The sequence below is a fragment of the Polistes fuscatus genome, unplaced genomic scaffold, assembly GCF_010416935.1.
Source record: "Polistes fuscatus isolate 324 unplaced genomic scaffold, CU_Pfus_HIC Scaffold13, whole genome shotgun sequence".
Lineage (NCBI taxonomy): Eukaryota > Metazoa > Arthropoda > Insecta > Hymenoptera > Vespidae > Polistes > Polistes fuscatus.
The window spans coordinates 3,825,806-3,848,694 of NW_025113031.1; the positions used below are offsets into that span (position 1 = coordinate 3,825,806).

Here is a 22,889-nt window from a genome sequence, read left to right on the forward strand (position 1 = left end):
CGAGCAAGCGAGTAAGAGAAAGAGAGAGAGAGAGAGAGTGGTCCAGCTTAAACGTCCAATTCCATACGCAATAAATAATCGGCGTGCTTTCAAAGGGAGCCCGTTTCTTCTCTCTTTCTTTGACTCCTGCAAGGAGAGCCAAAAAGCCAGTGGCCAGGAGTTTAATACGCCACGTCGAGTCGTTAACTTACCGCTCTGCTCCTGGCATCTTCTAACAGAATGAACGAGAAAGAGAGAGAAATTGAGAAGGAAACAGGGGGAGGAAAGGGAAGGAAAGAGAAGGAAAGGGAATAATACACGTTGTTGCTACTCGCAGTAAGGCGTAATATTTATTATTTCGACGGCGCGTTGCAACGTTGAGCGATCGCCATGAATTAAGAACGTGCTTTTAGGTAGCGCATACCACGAACGATCTCGAGGTGATAGCTCAAACGAAAGGATCCCCAGCATCCTTTTCCTTCTCTTCTTCTTCTTCTTCTTCTTCTTCTTCTTCTGCTTCATCTTCGTCTTCTTCTTTTCTTCTCTATCTTCTTATCCTCCTTTCGTTTCCTTCTGCTGCTTCTGCTTCTTCTGCTTCTTGTTTATTAAACTTGCGTTACGATAAGGACGACTGCAAATACAAACAAAAAAAAAGATAGAATATTAATATAAAAAAGTTCCACGATAGAGTATTTAACTGCAATTAGCTTTGATGTATCTCTTAATGTTTATCTCTCTATACTGAATTTATTTACTCATTTATTTATTTATTTATTTATTTATTTATTTATTTAGTTCTTTTCAAAGACCACCGTCTTATTAATCGGATTTGATTTTTTCATTAGAAAGATCTCTTATTAGTTGCTTCTGATCATTACTCGTGGGATGCATTTTTAACATTTTTTTCATTTATCAATTGATGACAACAAAAAAGTTATTTCAATATCGGCCACTTGTTTTATTCTCAACGTTCTTTTTTTATTTTTCTAATCGGTTTTCGGAGATATTTTGTAGATGAAAGGGGAGAAAAAAACGAGGAGGGAAGATATATTATATAAAACGTTGGTAGGTAGGGTTTTTTGGCTTAATTCGTTATCCGTAGTTAGGGGATTTCGAGGATGAAAGTTTGTTCGTTTTCGTAGCAAAGTGGTAAGTCGGAAAAACAAATCTCGAACTGGTGGGCAAATGTCTCTCTTTCTTCCTTCTTTACCCTCTTTCAACGTTTTCTCTCCCATTCTCCCACTCTCTCTCCCACTCTCTCTCTCTCTCTCTTAACCCGCGACAGTCAAATGCCATAAAATTAAATAGACGTAAATTCTCTCGACGATGTTGGCCGACCTCCAAAATTCACTGCCAACTGCGCGTCGGTGAAGCCACTTCAACGTTTTCCATTCGCGAACAATGGAGATTCGGAATTGGAATTGGCTGTGAATTTTGAAATAGTGTTATCAGTTCCGCCGCGATAAAGCTTCCCACTTTTCCTTGTCCCGCAGGACAAACGAAAAATATATCATCTAAATATTAAAACAACAACAAAAAAAAAAAAAGAAAAGTCTAGATCTTGAAAACGCGTGGTTTTACAAAATAGAAAAAAAGTAGAAACCCTCGTTGCACAGAAATTTTCACGTTTCTCGCGTTAGAAAAACAAAATTATTAAAGCGAAAGTCTTTAATTGCGACACGAGTAGAGAAGAAATAATAAACGAGTGTTTGTTAAGTGAAAAAGATGGTGTGTTTTTTTTCCCGGGAGGAGGAGGGGGGAGGGGGTTCAGGGTGGCGGTTGGGTTGGGAGGAAAAATCTTGTAAGAATTCGCGAAGTCAAGGGAAATCCTTTTACGTCGAACTCAGCTTTGCTCATAGCCATTTTCCGGTGCTCTTTCTGTAGTATTCAGCTCGTAAAGATCGAGAATAAGATCGCTTCGATTTTTATCTTAAGCCAATCTTTCCCTCCCCCTCTCTCTCTCTTTCTCTCTCTCAGGTTAGTTTCTTTTTTCTCTTATTTGGGTCACGATCGAAACGTGCGCGAGAGTTTAATCTATGCTAAAGTCGAGCTGTGGGGTCTTCTCCATCGTTGATGCTGATGCTGGTGGTTGCTTCCAAGCCCGGACATGGAAATCCCGTGGCTGTTTTGAAATCAGCGATAATGCAGAGTCATCCTGATCTCGAGCGAGCTTAAATGGTATCCTTGTTAAAGGCGCCTTGGCTAAGCGATATCCAAGACCCAGCTGGAATATCCTCCAAAAGCTTTTTCTTCTTCTTCTTCTTCTTCTTCTTCCTTCTTCTTCCTTCTTCTTCTTCGTCTTTTTTTCTTCTTCTTCTTCTTCTTCCTTTTCATCCTTTTTTCCTTTTTTTCTTGTCCTTTTCCTTTTTCTTTTTCTTATTTATTCTCCTCTTTTAATGTAGTTTATCTTCCCTCGTTTAAAAAGCGAGAGAACTTTGCCAACGTTTTCGAGAATGTTCGCGAAAATTCTACGATATTCTGATATACAGGCTGCCCCAAAAGACATTTAACCTAGCTGAAAAATAATCTATTTATTATATCTATTGAAATCTTCTCGTATTATACCGTGCTGATATCTGGACAAGATTTAATCGGTTGATCTTGAGTAGAAGAAGTAAAGTTGCGAGTATATTTAGGAAGTATATTTAGGAGAATTAAATATAGACGTGCATGTATGATTTTAAAACGTTATAGTTTTATTAAATGAACGTTATTTCAAATAATAGAAATAGTTGATTTTTTCTAATCAATAGGAAGATAACGCAATAACTTATAATGCCGAGAACAAATAATTTTATTTTCAATTAGACTTTTATCGCGAGCAAAAAATTCACGTTTCTTTAAGTTTCGATAATAACGGGGAACATCAATGTGTTTCAAAGTTGCTACTCGGGGTAAGAGAAACGAATGGAAAGGATTAAAGGAGAATAGAAGGAGAAAGAAAGATAAGTTCTGTTGGAGGTTTCTGTGGCGAGCGAGCAAGACCCAGAAGGAATCATCATCCTTGGAATCGAAAGGAATTTACCTTCTCACGATCGAATCTTCCGCAAGACTTTCTTACGCAGACACGCCAAGCCAAGCCAAGCCAAGCCAAGTCGCACCGCACCGCACCGGTAGAATAATTCAGTCTTAATTAGGATTTACGCGCCGACGGAGAACAATTAAAACATAAGACAGTGGCCACGAGGACAATCGTGCCATCCACGATGGCGGCTAAACTATTGTCATAATCTACAATACACCTTAATACCGTCTTCCGATTCTCGGTAAACTAACTAACTAACTAACTAGCTAGCTACCTGCGTTACGAACGGGAAAGTAAAGTACACGGGAAGAAAATTTAATTAGCTTTAGTTAAACCCAAAAGTATAATATAGCCATAGTTTTATTTCGCTTTTCCAAATACTTCACGATCGAGCCCGATTCCTACCAAGAAGACGCGTCCCGATCCATGGACATTTCTTTCTCAGTCGCCATAATCGCTTCTTTTAATTACTAAGCGAAAGGCACCGTACCAAGTCGACACGTCGTCGCTCCACGGGAGAGACATAAACTTCATCCAACTTTTTGTCCAACCTGTCGGCCTGTCTCCTCATCTTCTTATTCTTCTTCTTCTTCTTATTATTTCTTTTTTTTTTTATTCTTCTTATCTTTTTTCTTCTTCTTCTTCTTCTCCTCATCCCATTCGATCGGGTCCATCTTTATACTTAATTCATCACCTTAAGGGGATGATTTGAAAAACTTTAACACAATATATATTGTACTATACCTATCCAAGTCCTAATACCGTTTATGGAAAAGGACGCAATTACGTAATCCTATCCGTTAAAGAGAGATTGCAAATCTGAACAGTTGATAAATCGGACCTATGTTGTTTTCGATACGGACTTACGGGGCTACAATTCGAGGTCTTTGATTAGCAAATTCAATGCCAGCTCGATAACTATTTCAGATAGATCGAAGATAGAACCTCTGACCGATTAGCTGTTGGGATTAGCAATTAGATAGTTCATAATCGTCGTAGAACGAGTAGTCCGAAGCAGGTCGAGCACCTGCCATGCAGGTGCAAGTCTCCGTTCAGGAGTTGCGGGGAATGACTGCTGCTTGCTTGCTTGCTTGCTTGCTTGCTTGCTTCTATCTTCCTCGATTAAAACCTGTTTTTCTCTCATAGCGGAAACTCGATCTAGCTCGATCTAGCGGATTAGAGTCGGCTTTGACTAGCAGTAGTCCTCTAGGTATAGTACACGGCAAATGCCATAATCGACAGCCGGTGCTGCGGACATCTTATTATCCCTTCGTTCGAATGCCTACCGAACACTTTCCATTTCTGGTAAGAATTCGCTAGTTTTTATGAGAACCGGAATGATGGAAGGATGCTAAGATAATTTATCTCTCACGAGTAGGATTGTCCATATTAGACTTTTTCATTAAAAATCTCATCGCGGTGCTTGCCTCTGATTAAGTTTGCTTTTTATAAATAAACCGGACATATATTCGCGTATATATATATATTTTATTTTTCCTTAATCCATTCATTCATTTCGCTAACGTTTATAATACCTTGTTGTTTCTTTCAATGCGATCGTATTAACGATAAATATCCCTACGAAGAATGATTATTTTTTTTCTTTTCTTTTTTTTTTTTCATTTCTCGTAATAAGGAAAAGGCAATAGGGGGAATAAAAATGTCTTGGCATCGTAATAAAGAAGACTAGCACACACGAGGTAGTCCTTCAGCAGCAGGCTTGCGGGTGTTCAGCGTTCGGAGAGCCACCACGAACTGACATTTCCCGGCAATAAATTCCACCTGGTTAGAGAGTTAGGCGGGCAAAAAAGCCGACGTAATGCGTATGGTAGGCGCTGTAGGAAATTACGTGTTTGTGGTTATTGGCAGTTGGCTTGTGAAGGCAAGAAAATTTCATGGAGGAGGAACAACGAGAGAGAGAGAGAGAAAGAGAGAAACGAGATAGAGGAGGATGAGGTGGAGCTGCCGGCCACTTCTCGGTGTACTCCCTTCTTCCACGGTGGTCCACGGCTCCGAGTGCTCTCCTCCTCCTCCTCCTCCTCCTCCTTCTTTATCTTCAGACCTCTCTTCTTCTCTTCTTCCATTCTCTCTTTCTTTCTCTAACATGGTTAATATCCGACGTAAGCCTCCCTATTGGGTTTTCGAACGGGATCCCGCGGATCTCTCAGGCCAACCTTAATAATATAGACGTCTCGTTAGGGCTTGCAAGAGAGAAAGAGAATGGAGAACTAGAATTGGTTTTAGGCGCATGCATGCCTAATGAGTCGCTCCTCCTGGTTTCTTCGTGGGCCAGCTGTCCGTTCCAGCCAAGACCCATCCAAATATCTATCTCTTTTCTCACGTTAGATTTAGCGGGTTGAACATCAAAAGAATATACTACGGTTGTGTTCCGGTATAAAAGAAAAAGAGAGAGAGAGAGAGAGAGGGAGAGTCGTTTTAGTTTGCTTTACGATTATAGTTTTACCATGTGAGATTGTATAAATGTTAACAAAAGATAGGTATTCTACTCGTATTACGTTTTGGGCCTAGTATCTTAATTTCTAGTTGAAATTTGTTCAAAATACGCGAAACTTTGTTATAATTGTTAGACCACGTGAGCATCCCATCTCGATGCAACTCGATGTAGCTTTATCAGATAGCTAGGATCGGAGATTTTAATTATTGGATCATAAATCGAGGATATTCGTGCAAGAGTCTGAGAGGGCCCAGTCTCGTGGGACCACCTTGTCGTTGGTGTGGGTCCAGAACGCTCCGTGCGCCACGTTACCCGCTAAGACCTACCTGCTTCTCTCTTGTTCTTGCTCTTGTTCTCGCTCATGAGCATCGTTCTTTCCTTTCTTTTCTTCTACCCACCACCCTTCCTCCTCCTGCTCCTCCTCCTCCTCCTCTTCCTCCTCGTTCTCTTTGGGCCTTAACCAAGACTTCTTCTTCTTCTTCTTCTTCTTCTTCCTCTCTCTTTCTTATTTATTTTTCTCTTAGTTGGTTGGCGTGTTCAAAAGAGCGCCAAAGCAACGTTCAGCAAGCAAGCATCTTCAGGGTTTCCTCGTTACTCGGTCGTAGGCACGATTATGATTTGTTGACCTGGACCACCGTGCCGGAGTCAGCCACCGCGGGATGTGAAAGAGACTTACTTGAAAATTACCCCGAGAATATCTTCGAGATATCTCCCTCTCTCTCTCTCTCTCTATCTTTACCTTTATCTTTATTTTTTCCTCATTGGTACTCTGCGAGTATCATCTCGCACTTCGGAGAAAAACACTTTGCTATATTTCTTCCTCGAAATTTTCTTATACTTATACTGATTTACTCAAGCAAGCGAGAAGAAATGTTTCTAAATTTTCTAATAATTAAATTAACAAATATTATGATAATTACGTTAATTAGAGATAATCGTGTAAAATATATATATATATATATGCATTCTAATCTCGCATAACGAATAATGAAATTTAGAGAATCTATTCGATACGAATAAACTTTGATTTTCTCTATTTATATTTGCGAACGATCCTCACCATACACTCCATTACGTCTACGAAGCGCGAAAACGCAACGATCATCGTCAATTAATTTCTCCCATGCGAACCGATCCTCACCATAACTCCATTAACGTCTACGAAGCGCGAAAACGCAAACGATCATCGTCAATTAAGCCCCGAGAGAGATCGTATCAGCAAACAAGAGCGTGCTGCTCGCTGGTTCTCGAGTTACCGTACCTATATATATATATATACATATAAATATATATGTAAATACATATGTACGTATGTATATACTCATATATATATATATATGTATACATATATGTATGTATATAACATACCTCGTCGAAATTTCTATGAGATGCGAAATTAATTGGCCGAAACGATTTATGATATCTACCTGACGTGATCGTGGTAGAGTCAAGAGAAAAGAAAAAAAGGTGGCCGGCCCTTAAATAGTCGCAATTTAATCTCGATTTTCATGGGACGATTGGAAGTGGTAGGTACTGGTGGTTGGTTGGTTGGTTGGTTGGGTGGGTGGATGTGGGTGGGTGGGTGCCGCCAGTGGTGGGACTTTCGTTTCGGTCGACGGGTCAAAGGTAAACGCTTAATTACCGTGCAACGTCTCTGCTCACCAAGAGTATTCATTATTTATAAGGGTCGTTCCACCGATTTTATGATTCCCATGACGCAACAGCCAAATCCCTTTTTGCTCGTCTCCAATGCACGAAGTCGTCGTCGTAGTCGTAGTCGTAGTTGTAGTCGTAGTCATAGTCATAGTCGTCGTATCATCGTCATCCCCCTCTACTATCTCTCTCTCTCTCTCTCTCCCCCTCTTGTGCTACCCTCGAATTGGTCGGCCGGTTTTAGTGGTCACAGTGGCTACACACCCCCACGATAAACTCTGAAATTCGCCACGGTGATCCTGTACGATGGATCTGGATAGAGAAAACCTCATGCTAAACTGGTACTATACCACTACTGGTTGGTTGTTACTCGTGTTATAGTAAAACACGAGGACTATGCGAGTGTTTCGATCCCTCTATTATTATTATTATTATTAGTATTATTATTATTATTATTATTATTATTATTATTAGGGTGTGGATTACTTATTTTGCTATGCTCTGTTTCTTTTTTTTTATGGATCTGATTTTTTCGTAGGATGAATCTGGATAGAAAAAACCTCATGCTAAAGTGGTACTATACCACTACTGGTTGATTGTTACTCGTGTTAGGACTATGGACTAACAGGACTATGAGAGTGTTTCGATCCCTCTATTATTATTATTATTATTATGGTGTGGATTACTAATTTTTCTATGCTCCATGTTTTTCTTTATCCTTGCTTTGTTTTTATTCTATACAAGGTGGTAATATTCTGAAAATCGTGTAAATTAAACATTGGCTAATCATTGTAAGAAAAAATTGTTGTAAATATAACGGATTAATCTTGTATTATTAATCTATTCGTGATTATCGTATTAATGTGATATCTAAACTGATGATTATGATCGTGCAGACGCTATCGTTCGATGAATTCTCACTAGCAACGAGTCATCAAAGTCGGTGAGACGCATTCAGAACTACCGAGCACGGAGAGCTTCATCCGGATCCGTTATGACAATGGCTCTCAACCATATCTCTCTCGCTATCTCTCTGTCTCTCTCTCTTTCCCATGTAATGAGAACAAACCTGTATGCAGAAAGAGAAACATAGAGAGACACAGAGACGAAGAGAACAATATTAACTATGTTACGAATAATTAATTAAAGTAGTAAATCAATAACAAACTATTGCATTAATTTTAAACACTAGAGAATACTGTATAAGGATTATTATAAACGATGGAATATTCACAGGATATGACATAGAGAAAAAGAGAGATAGAGATAGAGTAATAGAAAGGGAAAGAGACGTGGTGGTGGTGGTGGGGGATGAGTGAATCGAGGAAGCAGAAGATCGTGCGAGGACATCACGAAGCGGAACCCAAACGTCGGCCGGAAGTTGCCGGTCACGTGGCTTAGGCAACACGCAATTGTGTCCGGCATAATCAAGCATCAGCTCTATCTGTCCGTGGAAACGTAACGCGTTCTCTCTCTCTCTCTCTCTATTTCTCTCGCAAACACATACACTTACACTAACACGTTTACTTACACGTACATCCTATAGATAGATTGGAGAGTACAGCAAGGCAGAAGCGAAACTCATTGATTTATGCTCTACTGACAGATCTGCCTCGTGTAGACGCGACGAGAGCACGCGTACGTCGAGGGTAAAGTCAACCCCCCAACCACTAACACCCATCGCCAGCAACAGCAGCACCACTTTCAAACCACCACCACCCACCCCTTCGCAACGTTCCAGCAAATACCTAGGATACATATTTATGTTTCATAGATTTGATGATTTGCTTTTCCTTTTCCTTTTTTTCTTTTTTGTTTTTGTTAATGTTGCGTTTTCTTCTTTACCCCTCCCTCCCGCTATCCCCGATTGATTGTTTAATATTCGTTTGATCGTAAGGATCGTGGAATGCATTTCGTGTTAATTTTGATTTATGTCGACTTGTTTGCTTTTTTTTTTTTTTTTTTTTCGAAGATAGACTATATTCTAGTTTCTCATTATTTTTATTTCTATTTAATAATAATTATTAATAAATATATATTATATTTATATATACGTAGAGAGAGAGAAATAGAGAAGATAAGGGTCGATCAAGTTCGTTCGATCTTATTTCACATTTTCTTCTTCGCATTTTTATCGGAGAAATATAAAAAAAAAAAAAAAAAAGAAAAGGGTTGTCTCGTGTTATTATCCGCATCGAAAGGGTTCGCTGTGAATAAGTTGAAAGGAGTGAGGACTCGAGGGAGATCTATAAACTTTTTTTTTCTTTTTTCTATTATTTATATTCCGGGAGTGTATAATAGCAAGTGGATTTAATAATTAACATATAAGACACGATAAGCTCGGTCGTTTCTTTCTACACGCTATTGTCGTCCACTTCGAAACTTTTCGTTTCGCGAATATTAAAATTTTATAATTCTTATACAAGTTTATCTTCTTATTTTCTTCTTCTTTCTTTTTTCTTATTTTTTTTCTACTAAGTTTCTCGCAATAAAAAATACAATAATTTGTCTAAATTAAATTACTTCTTAATAGTAAAAAAAAAAAGATTTTTAATTCGAATTGTTGTTTTATTTTGTTTTATTTTATTTTGCTTTCAACAATTTATATTTAAAAAAAAAAAAAAAAGAGAAAATACAAAACAAGGATCAAATTGTGCATAAAATTATCAAATTGTAAGAGATAAATGTTCTTATCGTTTAAATATCAATGTAAACTTTAAAGTAGATATTAGTTTCACAAAATGGCCTTCTCTCTCTCTCTCTCTCTCTCTCTCTGTCACAGGTAGGATCCTCCTCCTCCTCCTCTTCTTTCTCCTTCTATTTTTTCTCTTCTTCTCGCGAGAGGAAGAGGATTCATTGTGGGAGTTCTGGCGTATCGTTGATCATTCCTGGTGCGAATGACAAATGTTCGACTCTTTGGCTTGATTCCATCGTGCTCTGTTAGGTCCTTCGATCAAAATGCAAAGTATACGACAGATTGTAGGGAGAAAAGAAAACAAAAAGGAATCATTCTTTTTTTATTTTTTATGTATAATTTTTTTTCTCTGAAGAAAGAAAAAAAAAATCTTATTTCGACACGTGTTTTGACATGTAGAAAGAAAAGAAAAAAAAAAAAGATTGAGACAGAGAAGAAAAATAAACGAAACGATTTCTTAGGAAGGAAGAAAGAAAGAAAGAAAGAAGGGTTCCCCTTCTTATCTCTTGTAGAGCAGCAAGCTTGATAAATTAATCGACATTAAGAGAGATAAGAGACGAACTGGTGCCTCGACATCATCAGAGTTGAGATCGGAATTGCTTCGATACATCAGACCCGAAAAGCAAAGGGTGTTGTTTGTAGTCCCTCACCAAAAGGAAGGATAGAAGAATGGCTATACTAGTTCAGCTATCCAAAGAAAAGAATAGAATAGTAAGAGACGAGAAGATTACCAGTGATCTTTTAGGCCTCGATAGATCATCCAAGGCGAGTTGCGAGATCATCGATTAAATTATCTTCGACTATTATCTAAACATACGAATTACAAAATATTTAATATTACAAATTCGAAACGTTCGAATTAGATTAATTATATATATTATTTTTTCTTTCCTAAAATATCTCTCTCGTAGTAAAATATTAAAACGTTAGCTATCGGTGATTTAGTCTTATTCAATTTCGATTGAAAACAATCATAGATAATACGATCGAAAAAGATCCAAAAAAAAAAAGGGAGTAGTCGAATTTTCGATGACAAGCAACCAACGAAAAAAAGATGACTCCTTAAACGTGAACGTAGAAAATTTTAACGACCACCCGTAAAAGGCTCTATTCTGGAAGAAGAAGAAAAAGAGATGGAGTGCTAGTATAAACGGGGTTTGGATAGATATAATATATCAGAGTAACGAGGACAGAGCAATAAATATGCGAAAACTTTTACGTCTCCATAACCTAAGTTCGATCGAGTTTATTCACACATATATATATATATATATAAAAAGAAAGAAAGAGATAGATAGAGAAAATGTGGAGTGGGTACACACGGCGCCGGTGATAGTCGAGTTTATAACGCAAAATTAATAGAGCTTATCTCTCCTCCCGTTCTCGTGCCGACACGGCCTTTTGGCAATTTATCATGGGATTACGGTGCAAATACGTCGACCCACGTTCGAACCTTCCGATGTGGTCTGAACCCCTCTCTCTTTCTCTTTCTCTTTCACCCTTCTATCCTCAGAGCACCGATTCGTTTTCCCTCCTCCACGAGAACGCAGCAATCACTTCCTGTGTCAATAAACACGACTCTTCCCGTTGATTCTCCCCTAATTCGAAGCAGTAGTCAACAGGGGGTGGATCAACGAACCGATACCATGTCTTCTTTTCTTTCTCACTCTCTTTCTCTCTCTCTCTTTCTTTTTTTCTAGTACAAAACTTTTGTTTTTCTAGGATTTTAGAATTTGGTTTTAGTTTTCTCGGCCTACTTGAAATTTGGATAAATTTTGGATAGATGGGAAAGATGATAGAGAGATATATAGATAGATAGATGAAAAGAAAGAGAGAGAAATAGAAGTCCTCCGGGGACCTGTAGGTTTTTATTAAAGTAACCGCACTCACTTAATTGCCACAACCCAATATATATATATATATATAACACACACATTTATTATTAACATAATAAATGCATTTTTAGGAAGGGACTATTAAAAGAATAAACGTAAATGGTGTGGTGGAATAAAAATATAAGGAAAAAGCGAAAGAGTTATGTTTATTTTTATATAATTAATTATATAACAAATATTATATAAGTACTTTATATATATAAATATAATTAATAACATAATCTAACAATAGAGATGCATTAGGAAGGGACTATTAAAAGAACGAACGTGGGTGGTGGAAAAAAGAATAAAAAAAAAAAAAAGAAAAGAAAAGAAAGGTAGGGGAGGTGAATGAAAATATGAGGAAAAAGCGAGAGTTATGTTACCGGCACGCGTACTTTCGCGCGTTCGTCCATTATTCGAAGGCTTGCATTAGAATGACAATGACCGCAATAACGATGACGGGATCATGGAACATCGGGATCGGAAGAGAAGAGGAACAGGAATGGCACGTCGTCGTCGTCGTCGTTCGTGAGAGGAGACAACTTTAAGCGAACGCACGTTATCCGACAGCTCGGAAAATTGCTAACAAATAATACCAGAGGGGGAGGATAAACGTATGGGGTGTCGTCGTCGTTTTCAACCCCTATGACGTGCAACATCGAGACGATTTCCTCGTGAACCCTATTTCATGTTTCTTTCATTTATCTTCTTTTTTTTTTTTTTCTATCCGTCTCTCTCTCTCTCTCTCATTCTTTTTTTGTTACTCCTCAAATTGTATTAATCAATTAATTAATTAACTAATTTTTGTCATATTTTATCTCAACGTATTGCGAACGTATGACGATATATTGTATCACATGTTATATTCGTAAGAAATATCGTTTATTCCTATAATTATTTTTTCTAACTATTAACTAATCGTAATTAAATAGAAAATATTTGACGCGTACAAATGTCCGATTATTGGATAGGGTTAACAAGAAAATGTCTCGTATAATACGATACGTTAAGTTTTCAAATAATATTGTCTAACAAATGTTGGTTGTCGTCATTTTTAGAAAATTAATTGGAATAATAAAAGATAAAAGCATCACATCGTAGTACATATATATATATATATATTGTATATGAAATTAAGTAGCATAGAGTAAACGTGGTAGTAGAATAAGAATATTTGAAGGCGTAATCAAGCTCGTAAAACGGCATTAAAGAATTACTCGCGGCTTACCTGCTGACACGTAGATACCGAGGAGCTTGACAGGTACATAAAGATATAAGTGGAGTTTGCCTCACCTTCCATCGCGCGAACTGCAATTCGGTCGACTCGATGCTATATAATCAGGTATGCAAATTCGAAAACACGTATCTCCAACGAGTATGGATTACTCTCCAATATCTCGAAATAATCCATGTCTGTCGATACACATTTTCCCTTTTTTTTTATTTTCTTTTTCTCTTTCTTCATCTCATTTTTTTCTTTTTTTTTATTTCTTAGATTATTCGTTCCTTTTTTTCTCCCCCCCCTTTTGTTCACATATTCCGTCTAATATCGATCAACGTTCTAATTAACATTTAAAACGATATAATATTTAATTCGATTAGATTTTTTCTCCCCACCGTAAAAAAATTTTTTCCCCCACTTCCCCCCCCCCCCGGCCCCCTAATATATTTCTGCTTAAAAGTACATCGTTATCCTCGAACTGATCTCTGTATTTTTTTAGTACTTTCGTGTTATTAATTTTTAACTAATAGTATTACTTTCTTTTATTTACCTTCGTTAATTTTCTTTTCATTACGATTAATCCTCGACTCGTATCGACGTATTACTTAAGAGGATTTATTTTTTTTTTTTGTTTTTTTAACTATACGATTCATTAACTTTTGCTAGATATATTTCTTTCCATTTGTTTCTTTTAACCTTTAAACTTTTATCTTTGTCTTTGTGTCTCTCGTTTAATGTTCTCTGTTTGAACAACTCGAGCATTACATTCGGAGTTAAAGAAAAGTTTGAAAAAAGCTCGGGCAATCGGTCGATACCAGAGATTCGATTTTCTTTCGTACCTTTTACCAGAGAATAATGGACGTGTATCATTACGATGAATATCGGATTCAAGATCGAACGCCGGAACGAAGTTAGCCAAGACGACGAATCGTCGGATACAACAGGTGCTATTTACGTACACGAGTCTATAGCCCTGCGTTATTCTTCTTCCTTTTTCGTCAATTCTGTCCCGTTTTATTTCCTTTCTTTCTATATTTTCCTTTTTTTTTCTTTTCTTTTTTTCTTTTTTTTTTTCTTTTTCTTTTTCTTTCGAATTATAAATCGTAGATGTGATCGATAAAATAGTATTACGAAGGGGTTAGGAAAAGCGAGTGAAAAAATAGCTACTCTCGGGTGGACAGATTCGCACATAAAGTTGCAAAGCAAAGAAAAAAAATATGGGAGAAATATTATTTTTTAAAATATCATATCCCATATAAATATGAGAGATCAGAATTAGGCTAGCCATATTCAAGAATTAGTCTAACCAATTCAAACTAAACAACTTTCAACGTATCAGAATGTAATTACAAAAAATATTGTAATAAATATAACGTAATAATGAAATGTAATTAATTACTATAACAATACTTACGTTCCAAACAAAATGAATTAAAAAAGAAATACGCGCAAATAAAATGGGAGTGTAGGAAAAGAAAAATAATAACAATAATAATAATAATAATAATAATAATAATATTCAGCGTGTTTTGTGACTTACGATTTAATTTAATTTAATTTTTGTTTTTAACCATATGTTTATTGCTTTGAACCGATACTACTATACTACTATTATAGAACCATTATACTTTTATTTATTATTTACTATTTTCTTTTTACATTTATCCACTTACTGTGTGTTACTACTAATATAATGATAAGTTTAATAATAATTACATAATATTAATTTCCATTTTGTTTTATCTATACATTACATTGTACTATATACTGTAATTAATGGGCCTTTAGGGAGCCTAGACTCTAGGGTCAATAAAATATTATTAAATAAATAAATCAAAATAAATAAGAATAAGAATAAGAAGAAGAAGACTAGATTAGATTAAGGAAAGACTTGGAAAGAGAAGGTGGAGGGGGAGGGGAGGGGGGGTGGTCGGTCTCGTTTGGAAAGGATGAGGGCGCACGCTCGAAACTTTTTGTTCCCGGTGCAAAAAGCGTCGTGTCCTTACGGCTCGGAGGACACGTCGATTATATCCCGAGAGATAATATCCCTGTCGGGGCGTGCTGAACCGAGCTAAGGAATGCAGCGGGTCCAGAGGACTTACATCTTTTTCCGCGGTTCGCCGCATAAATAAATGCCGTCGGACAGTTTCGGGGCCCGTTCGGTCAGCCCCGCCGCTTTTCGAAAGCCTTAAGAGCCCTGCGGGCCTTACTACCTAGGGAGGAGGGGGGGGGCCTTACCGTCTAGGCGCCGCTCTTTTGTCTTTAGCTAATAGAACACGCGTTCCTCAGCGTCCGTTTCGTAAAAATGCCCGAAATGTCCAGTCGTATAATCCTCGCTCGATCGGTCTTTCCCTTCTCTTTCTTTCCTTTCCTTTCCTTTCCTTTCCTTTCCTCGTCTTCTGCCACCCCCTAAACCTTCCCCTTTTTTCTCCTCCCACACATTTATAACTATCTATATTTTATTTTATTTATCTATATATATATGGCCTTATTACTTTTCTTTTTTTTCAATTAATTCGATATGAATGAATATTTATATGCGTGTAATTATTAATCGTACGACACTGATATTATTAATATGAGAGACCGGCTGGATTCGAACCCACGATCTTTTGATTACCAAACAACTACTCTACCCATTGAGCTATCAAAGACCCACGGATATTATTAATATGATTTTGTTGCTCTTCCTCTTGTTGTAGTTTCTTTTTTTTTTTTCCTATTCGTAATCGTTTTTATTTTCGGCTAATTCGAACAAGGTAATTCTTAAGGATTATTATCAACTGTTAATTGCTTTACGAGTCACCCAAGAGCGATGCTTAGCTAATAGTTCCTTTTCTCCTTTTTTTAATTTTTTTTAATTTTTTCGTTCATTCTTATTCTTCATTCGAATACCACGAACGAAGTACGGTAGTTCGTCAGTGAAATAAAGATAACGAGATTGGAATAGGGGCTAGGATGATGGGGGGGCTGGGTATTGCTTTTTCTTTTTCCTTTTTTAATGAATCTCTTGTTCGATATAATATAAGAAAAGGATTTATTATACGATAGCGATTTCTTTCGTATTCAGGAATTAAATCAACGACGTCGTACTCTTTCAATGAAAATTTGGAGTACCGATCTAATGACTTCTATTGGCTACAGAATTTCTTCATACACTCGAGTGCTAACAAATGGAACTTTTCTTTATGCACATATATGTATACAGAGAAAGAAAAAGAGAGAGAGAGAGAAAGAAAAGGAAAAAGATGAGTTGGTTAAAGACCGAGAGAAGAGTATAGTACAGAGTAAAATGAGCTGAAGATGAGTGAAAAAAAAACGATGGCATAGGATCTCTCATTGATATTCCATCGAGACCTCGAGGCCAAGTAAGTATCTGCATCGCGAATAATCCTTTTGCATCCCTTTTACCTACGGATCCTCCTTAATTAGTCAGTTTCAAAAGAGAGAGAGAGAGAGAAAGAGGTAGAAGAAACGAAACTGGCAATGTAAGAATCGGAATCCACAGGACTGTGTTCACGCGAATCTTTCGTCCTAACGAGAGGAATGCAGCCAGTTATGAGTGTACCTCTCTTCGCCGAGATTATTAATTTCTGTTCCCGTGGTCTCGAAACGGCTCTCCCAGGAGGCCACGAAGAGAATTGGATCGACGATTCTTCTCCCTCTCCCTCTTTCTTTCTCTCTATCTCTCTTCGTCGCCCATTACCCTTCCGTAAGAGGGCCCGCCATCTCCATCTCGGTCGCACTCCAAGGACCATACAACTAAGAGAGAAAGAAACAACGATGGAGAAAGATGGAAGAGTTCTGGCGCCACTCCGGGCATACCACTTGGTTCGGTCCGGCTCTTCGATGGTTCCTCTTTCTCCTCCTCCTCCTCCTCCTCCTCCTTCAACTCCTTCTCTTTCTTTCTTTCTTTCTTTCTTCCTCGTATCTTCCCGTTAAGCATTTCGATCCCACACTGATACCACTGTCCTCATCCGAGTGCGTCTAACTTATTGTCTTATTATTGGACCACCTAGAGAAGCAAGCTAGCGGAGCCGCCTGCTTTCGACGCCTTCCTTTCCATACTTCCCAGTTGCCAAAACCCGTTCCACCTTCTACAATCGTAACTCATTACCACACATCTTTCCTTCTCGCTATAGAGTTAGAGATTTTCTCTCGGTGTTAGTTTCGAATTACGAAGCCCCCCCCCACGTTCGATATACCTCAATCGTAACGTTGATTCTTACTCGGTATAATATTATGGTGACATTAAACGCGATGAGATACTTATATATATGTTACCGTCGAAGCTTGAAATCCGCCATTGCTAGCAGTTCCTAGGCATTGTCTTAGGAAAAGTCTGTAAGAAGTCTTATTTCCGACTTTGTCTAAAGACGCTTTGCAATGTTGACAATGCCTAGGAACTACTAGCAATGGCGGATTGCCTGCTTTGACGGTAATATATATATATTATATAAATGCTATAAGAATAAACGAGATCGATGTTCAAGACATCTCGGATAACGGATAAATGTCTTGCAAATTCGGAATCGTTGGGGTTTTCGGAGCCCATCCGGCAGACAGTGGAACCATCCTCGGAAGCAAAGTGAAATTCCTGGATTCCTCGGGTATACTCGTACTCCAGGACGAATACTCGAAATTCCACGACGTCCCGTGGTGATGTCGTTCGATTCGGTGATTTGCCGGTACGACACGGCGAACATGAACCGGAGCTTGTAACGTCGACGTGTAAGTCGAGGCCGCTCCTCGTGCCGATAAACACTTCAGCCTGTGGGATGTCCAGGCTGACAGTCGAAGTTACGCTGATGAGCCCAATAGGAAGAGGAGGAGGAGGAGGAGGCGGCGGCGGAACAGGAGGAAGAGGAAGAAGAGGAAAGCGACCACGAGAAAGTCGACAGGCTTCTTCTTCTTCTTCTTCTCAAGGAAGGAAAGAAGAAAAAAAACAAGGTAAATGGAGGAAAAAAAAAGACTCGATCTTCCGTTGATCACTCGTTCGTTCGAGCTACTACCAAACATCTCCTACAGGAGACGTACTTTTACCTACCTTCTTACTTTCCTACCTTCCTACTGCTGATCCTTTCCTAAGTAACTAGCTTTACGAGTTAAATCAGTCGACTAACTCTTTACAGTATGCACTTGCGAGCTTTCCTACCGATCTTACCGAGATTATACGGAAACGTTCTAAACCTTAAAGAAAAGGATACTAATGAAACGTCTTTAACGTCGATCTTTTCCATTATACTGATCGTTTAAACCAACTAAATGATCTAACGAACCTCTACCCGACATACAAATAATCTACATCTATTTATTTAGGTTTTTTCCTTTTCTATCTGGCTTCGAGCCAAAATCTTGAAATATCGTCAAGCAAATACTTGCCACGATTTCGTATACTCCTTTTATAAAATGGGTTTGGAAGAAACAACAATTCCGTAGTTCGGATCATCGAGAGAACAACGAGGCTTTCGAAAAGGGAAGGGTACTATTCTAAGAGGGTTTGGCAACACGTTAATGAGCTTGAAACAAAAGAATCCTTCCCAAGCAAACCCCCCGCGGGGCTTAAAAACTCCAGGGGGTTGGTGGCGCCAGGGGCTGTCATCACGTGTCAAACTCTCGGTTATGATACGTTGTTCCAGGTAGACGTAAGTTTTTCCGCCTAGTCAAGTTTAAACCTTCAACCAGGTAAACGCCTTTTTCTTCTCGACACTTGGGTACCCCTAACGGAGGAAAACGCTCGTCGACTGTTTTTTTTAACCACTGTTTAAACTTGGAAGATTCATCGATTAGATAACACGTTTAATATTTCCGTCCCGTTAATATTAGCCATCGTTGACATTGGAAACCGACGAGTTGGTCCACCCCGTTCTCAAACCATTCCTTCCTACGAACATTAATTACCTTTCTTCTTCAAAATATTTACGAGTTTTCAAAGACATCCGGCATAGTTTTTTAATTACAATAACTCACGTTTCTTTTATTAGAAAGCACGTTGAATCATTCGACGGTTCGTAGGAATCTCGGAATCGTTTCTCGTACAAATCGTTTGGGACTATCCGAAAATCTAATCGGACCAAATGTCCATAAAAAAAAAGGAAGAAAAAAAAAAGAAAGAAAGAAGGATCAAAGAAAACTTACGGGATGGAATGAAATTTCGTTGCGATTAGAAAAATGATATAATATAATAATCGTCGCGCGATTATTAGACGTAGAGAAAAATAGAAAAAGAAAGAGAGAGAAAAAAAAACAAAAGGGATAGATCGAAAGTAAACTTATTAGAATGAATAAAACGGTGGTATCACATGCATATATCCCGTTTAGCAGGCGCATGCGCCGTTTAGCAATCTGGTTAAGACATCTAACAGTCGATCCGGAGCATCAATTGTCCTTCGCGAGTATATAAGCTTACCGCAAGGAGACGAGACAATAGTTGTTCGCTCTTGTGGTATGCGCCAGACCACACACGCCGGCGCCATACCCACACCGAAAGAAAGGGTGAACATACGAGCGGTGTAAACGTATTTCAAACACCCAGCCTACGTGGAAACGATAAATAAACTATAACTAACCGCCCTCGGAGCCGGTGACAGGTGAATGGTGAATCCTCTTGTTAGCCCCCAAGAAGAGAAAGAGAAAGAGTAAGAGTCAAAGTTAGAGAAAGGGAGAAAGAGACAAACGCATATACATATATACGTACACACACACGTACACACATAGATAAGAGGAAATCTCTCTTTCTCTCTTTCTCATACGTTTTACGGGGAAACCTGGACCCAACGGGGAAGAAGAAGAAGCATACGAACCGCCGGTGTGTGCCGGTTGCTGATTCTATTGCCTGGTTCGTTGGTCCGTTGGTCCGTTGGTCCGTTCGGACGACGCCTTCTATCTCTCTCTTTCTTTCTTATCCTCTCTCTCTCTCTCTCTCTTACTCCTTCTTCTCTTTATGCGTATACGAGAACTTCGCCTTGGAGATATTGCGCCAGGAGAAACGAGGGACCGGCCACCGTGTCGGGACAGAGAGCAGGGATTATCGATGTAAGTCACCGAGAACAAAGGGCTCTTCTCCTCGAGCCGATGGAATAAATCGGTGCGATCGATGATACTAGGATTCGCCCACTCCTCTCTTTCTCTCTCTCTCTCTGTCTCTGTTTCTCTCTGTTTCAATCTATCCATCTATCTATCCATTTCTCTAGTCGTCTTTCCGTCCTTCTGTCGCACTGCGACGACGATCCTACATCGCCGGTTATCTTATCCTCTCTTCTTCTTCTTCTTCTTCCCTTCATTTTCCTCCCTTCGATCATTTTGATTCTTATTTTGATAAAGTCATTGCGATAGGCGTCGATCAATGATTTATTTTTATTCCAGTTTTGATATTGACACCTCGCGTAAAAGGGTTACGATTGAATTTGGAAAAGTTCGTAGATTTTTCTTTTTAATAGGAATAATTATTTCATTTATCAAATAAAATATATTTTACATCGTTTTAACTATTCTTTTTTATTCTCTCTCTTTTTTTTCTTTTTTTAATTTATTTCAATGCAAATCTTTGAAAGCAGTCCGAACGAGTACCGAATCGAGTATCATCCGTGTTTTATATATTTTTCCCATAGTAAAATGAAAGATTAGATCTAAGCTTCATAGGTTTTCTCTAAACTATATTATATACGTCCATGAGTTTTCTTCAAATGTTATGCGGATGATCTTAAGCTAGAAGCATAGACTGAACTTAATAGTATCAACTTAGGCTAACGTTGAAAGGAGGATGAAAAGGGAAAAAGAAGTACCGACCTTGTTCTCGCTCTTCTGAGGTTTTGCGAAATCTATCAAACAATCGTTGAAAGTATTGGCTATATACAGCCAATGGGCATTTGTTGAGAACCGTTTAGGATGACAATAGTAATGGATACGTTTAATTCAATTGCTAGAAAGGCCCTTAAAGGGCCTTAAAGAACCCCTGTCAAGGCTTGTCTGTACCTGAGTTATAACGACTACCATGTCAGAGAAAAATATATTGGATAAGCGTGACACAACTCTCTCTTTCTCTCTCTTTCTCTATCTTATCCTATTCTTTACAGCGTAATAGGTAAAACGTGTAAGGTACGTTGAACATTTTCCTGATGTTCAGGTCAAAAGGAACAACAGTGATACGCTTAACCAATTTCTCACGAGAATGGCAGAGAAATTTGCTTAAAGTTAGACCTTTTTGTCGAGACAGTTACCGAAGCTTTCATTTTTCATTACTACTTTTTACAATATTTTATTCTTATTTTGTATCAATGTGTCATATTTTATATCGAGACAAATCGATAATAAAATTGACGAAGATATTGTTATTGGTTCGATGATTTTATTTAGAATCTAGAGTAATATTATTTTGATTACATCACGTTACTGGATGTATAATCAAATCATTCGAATCTTATTAGATTAATATAATAATGTAATTTAAAAAAGAAATGATACACACGAAGTATAAATTGATGAGATTATATTTTGTAAAAATCGATCGTTCGTACTTTTTTGAAATTTCAATTATCGAACGAAGAAATCTTATTGTTGGCTCGCGAACAAATATACTGTTTTATCTCTTGACTATTTATCTAAATATCTCTATCTATCTATCTCCGGATAGAACCAACTCACCGATGAGTCCACGCGTAACCCTCGAACGAATCATTTCGTCCTCGTCGAATAAACAGAAAAGAAAATGAAAAATTGTACGAGCGGTATGGCGGTACGAGAGTTTAGAGATTTTTTCGTCGGCTGGAAATGGAAATAAAAGAAACAGAAGGAAGAAAAAAGGAAAAAAAAGAAAGAAAGGAAAAAGAGAGGAAGCTGTGTGTAGCCATTCGACGAGAATAGAAACCGATCTTAAACCTTGGCAACTAAAAGAGAAAAAGAGAGGGACACCTTTGTTAGAGGGAAATTAGGCTTGAAACGTCGAGAAAATAATGCTCCTACGGGTATACCATACTTCTATATATATATACAGGGTGTTCTATAAATTGGTAGTACCAACAATCCCATAGACAAAAATAAAAATAAATCTAGATCGCAGAATATTATTTCTTTCTTTCAAGAAATTCATTTGTGTTGAGATACTTCGTTATATTCTAAAGATAATTTTTAATTATCTTTTTAAATCAATTTTTTGATTATAACAAAATGTTAAATACAAACAAAAATTGGAAAGATGTAATGCGTTCACTCTGTATATATATATATATATAAAAGAAAGATCTAGAAATGTTTTCTCCATTTCTTTTTCTCGCTCGAGCTGATCTCGTTAAACGGATCGAAATTCTCTTTCTTCTTTCATCTTCTTCTTCTTCTTCTTCTCTTTCCGCTTCTCATCCTTTATTTGTAGATATCACCGATCCGCGAAATGGTTTCTAGGATTGTTTACGAAGTGGATAAGAAGACACGTTCTTATTCTTATTCCAGCCTAAGTCCTATTATGCTTTTCTATCTTTCCCTTTGTACCGTAGTTTTCAACGAAGCGTGCTAAAGGACGCGGGACGATCTAACTCGAGAGGAAAGGATTTCCAAAGTGTTTTTGCTTTAAATTGAGCTTTCATGTGCCGCCTCGTAGATTAACCTTCGAACAAATGATATATGCATCCTCGATACGAACAAAGAAATACGAGTAAAACGATTGCAATGAAATCATTTTCAAGTAATAATAACAACATTTTTCATTACAAATAATTTTTCGTTACAATAATATACCATATATTATACCATATAATAATATGCCATAATAATATTATATATAATATACAATAAAAAGTGTTGTATAAAATATATACTTATTATAATTATAATAAGTATATAATATATAATATAATAGTATATAATATAATAGTATAATATAAATATAATATAATATAATAGTATATAATTTTATTAATTATAATTAATAAAATATTTCTCAGTGGCAAAATGTTCGAATACTTTCGTGAGTCGCTGTATATGCGTCTATA

At 37.6% G+C, this 22,889-nt stretch overlaps 1 long non-coding RNA gene across 2 annotated transcripts in view; it reads right to left on the reverse strand.

Annotated features, from left to right (window-relative positions):
* Window positions 1-303: 303 nt before the first annotated feature.
* Window positions 304-22,889, reverse strand: part of LOC122513974 — a 47,960-nt gene continuing 25,374 nt past the window's right edge. For both annotated transcript variants that reach the window (XR_006302914.1, XR_006302913.1), the window contains one exon: window positions 304-610. This is a non-coding gene — a long non-coding RNA (uncharacterized LOC122513974). The remainder of the gene's footprint in view (window positions 611-22,889) is intronic.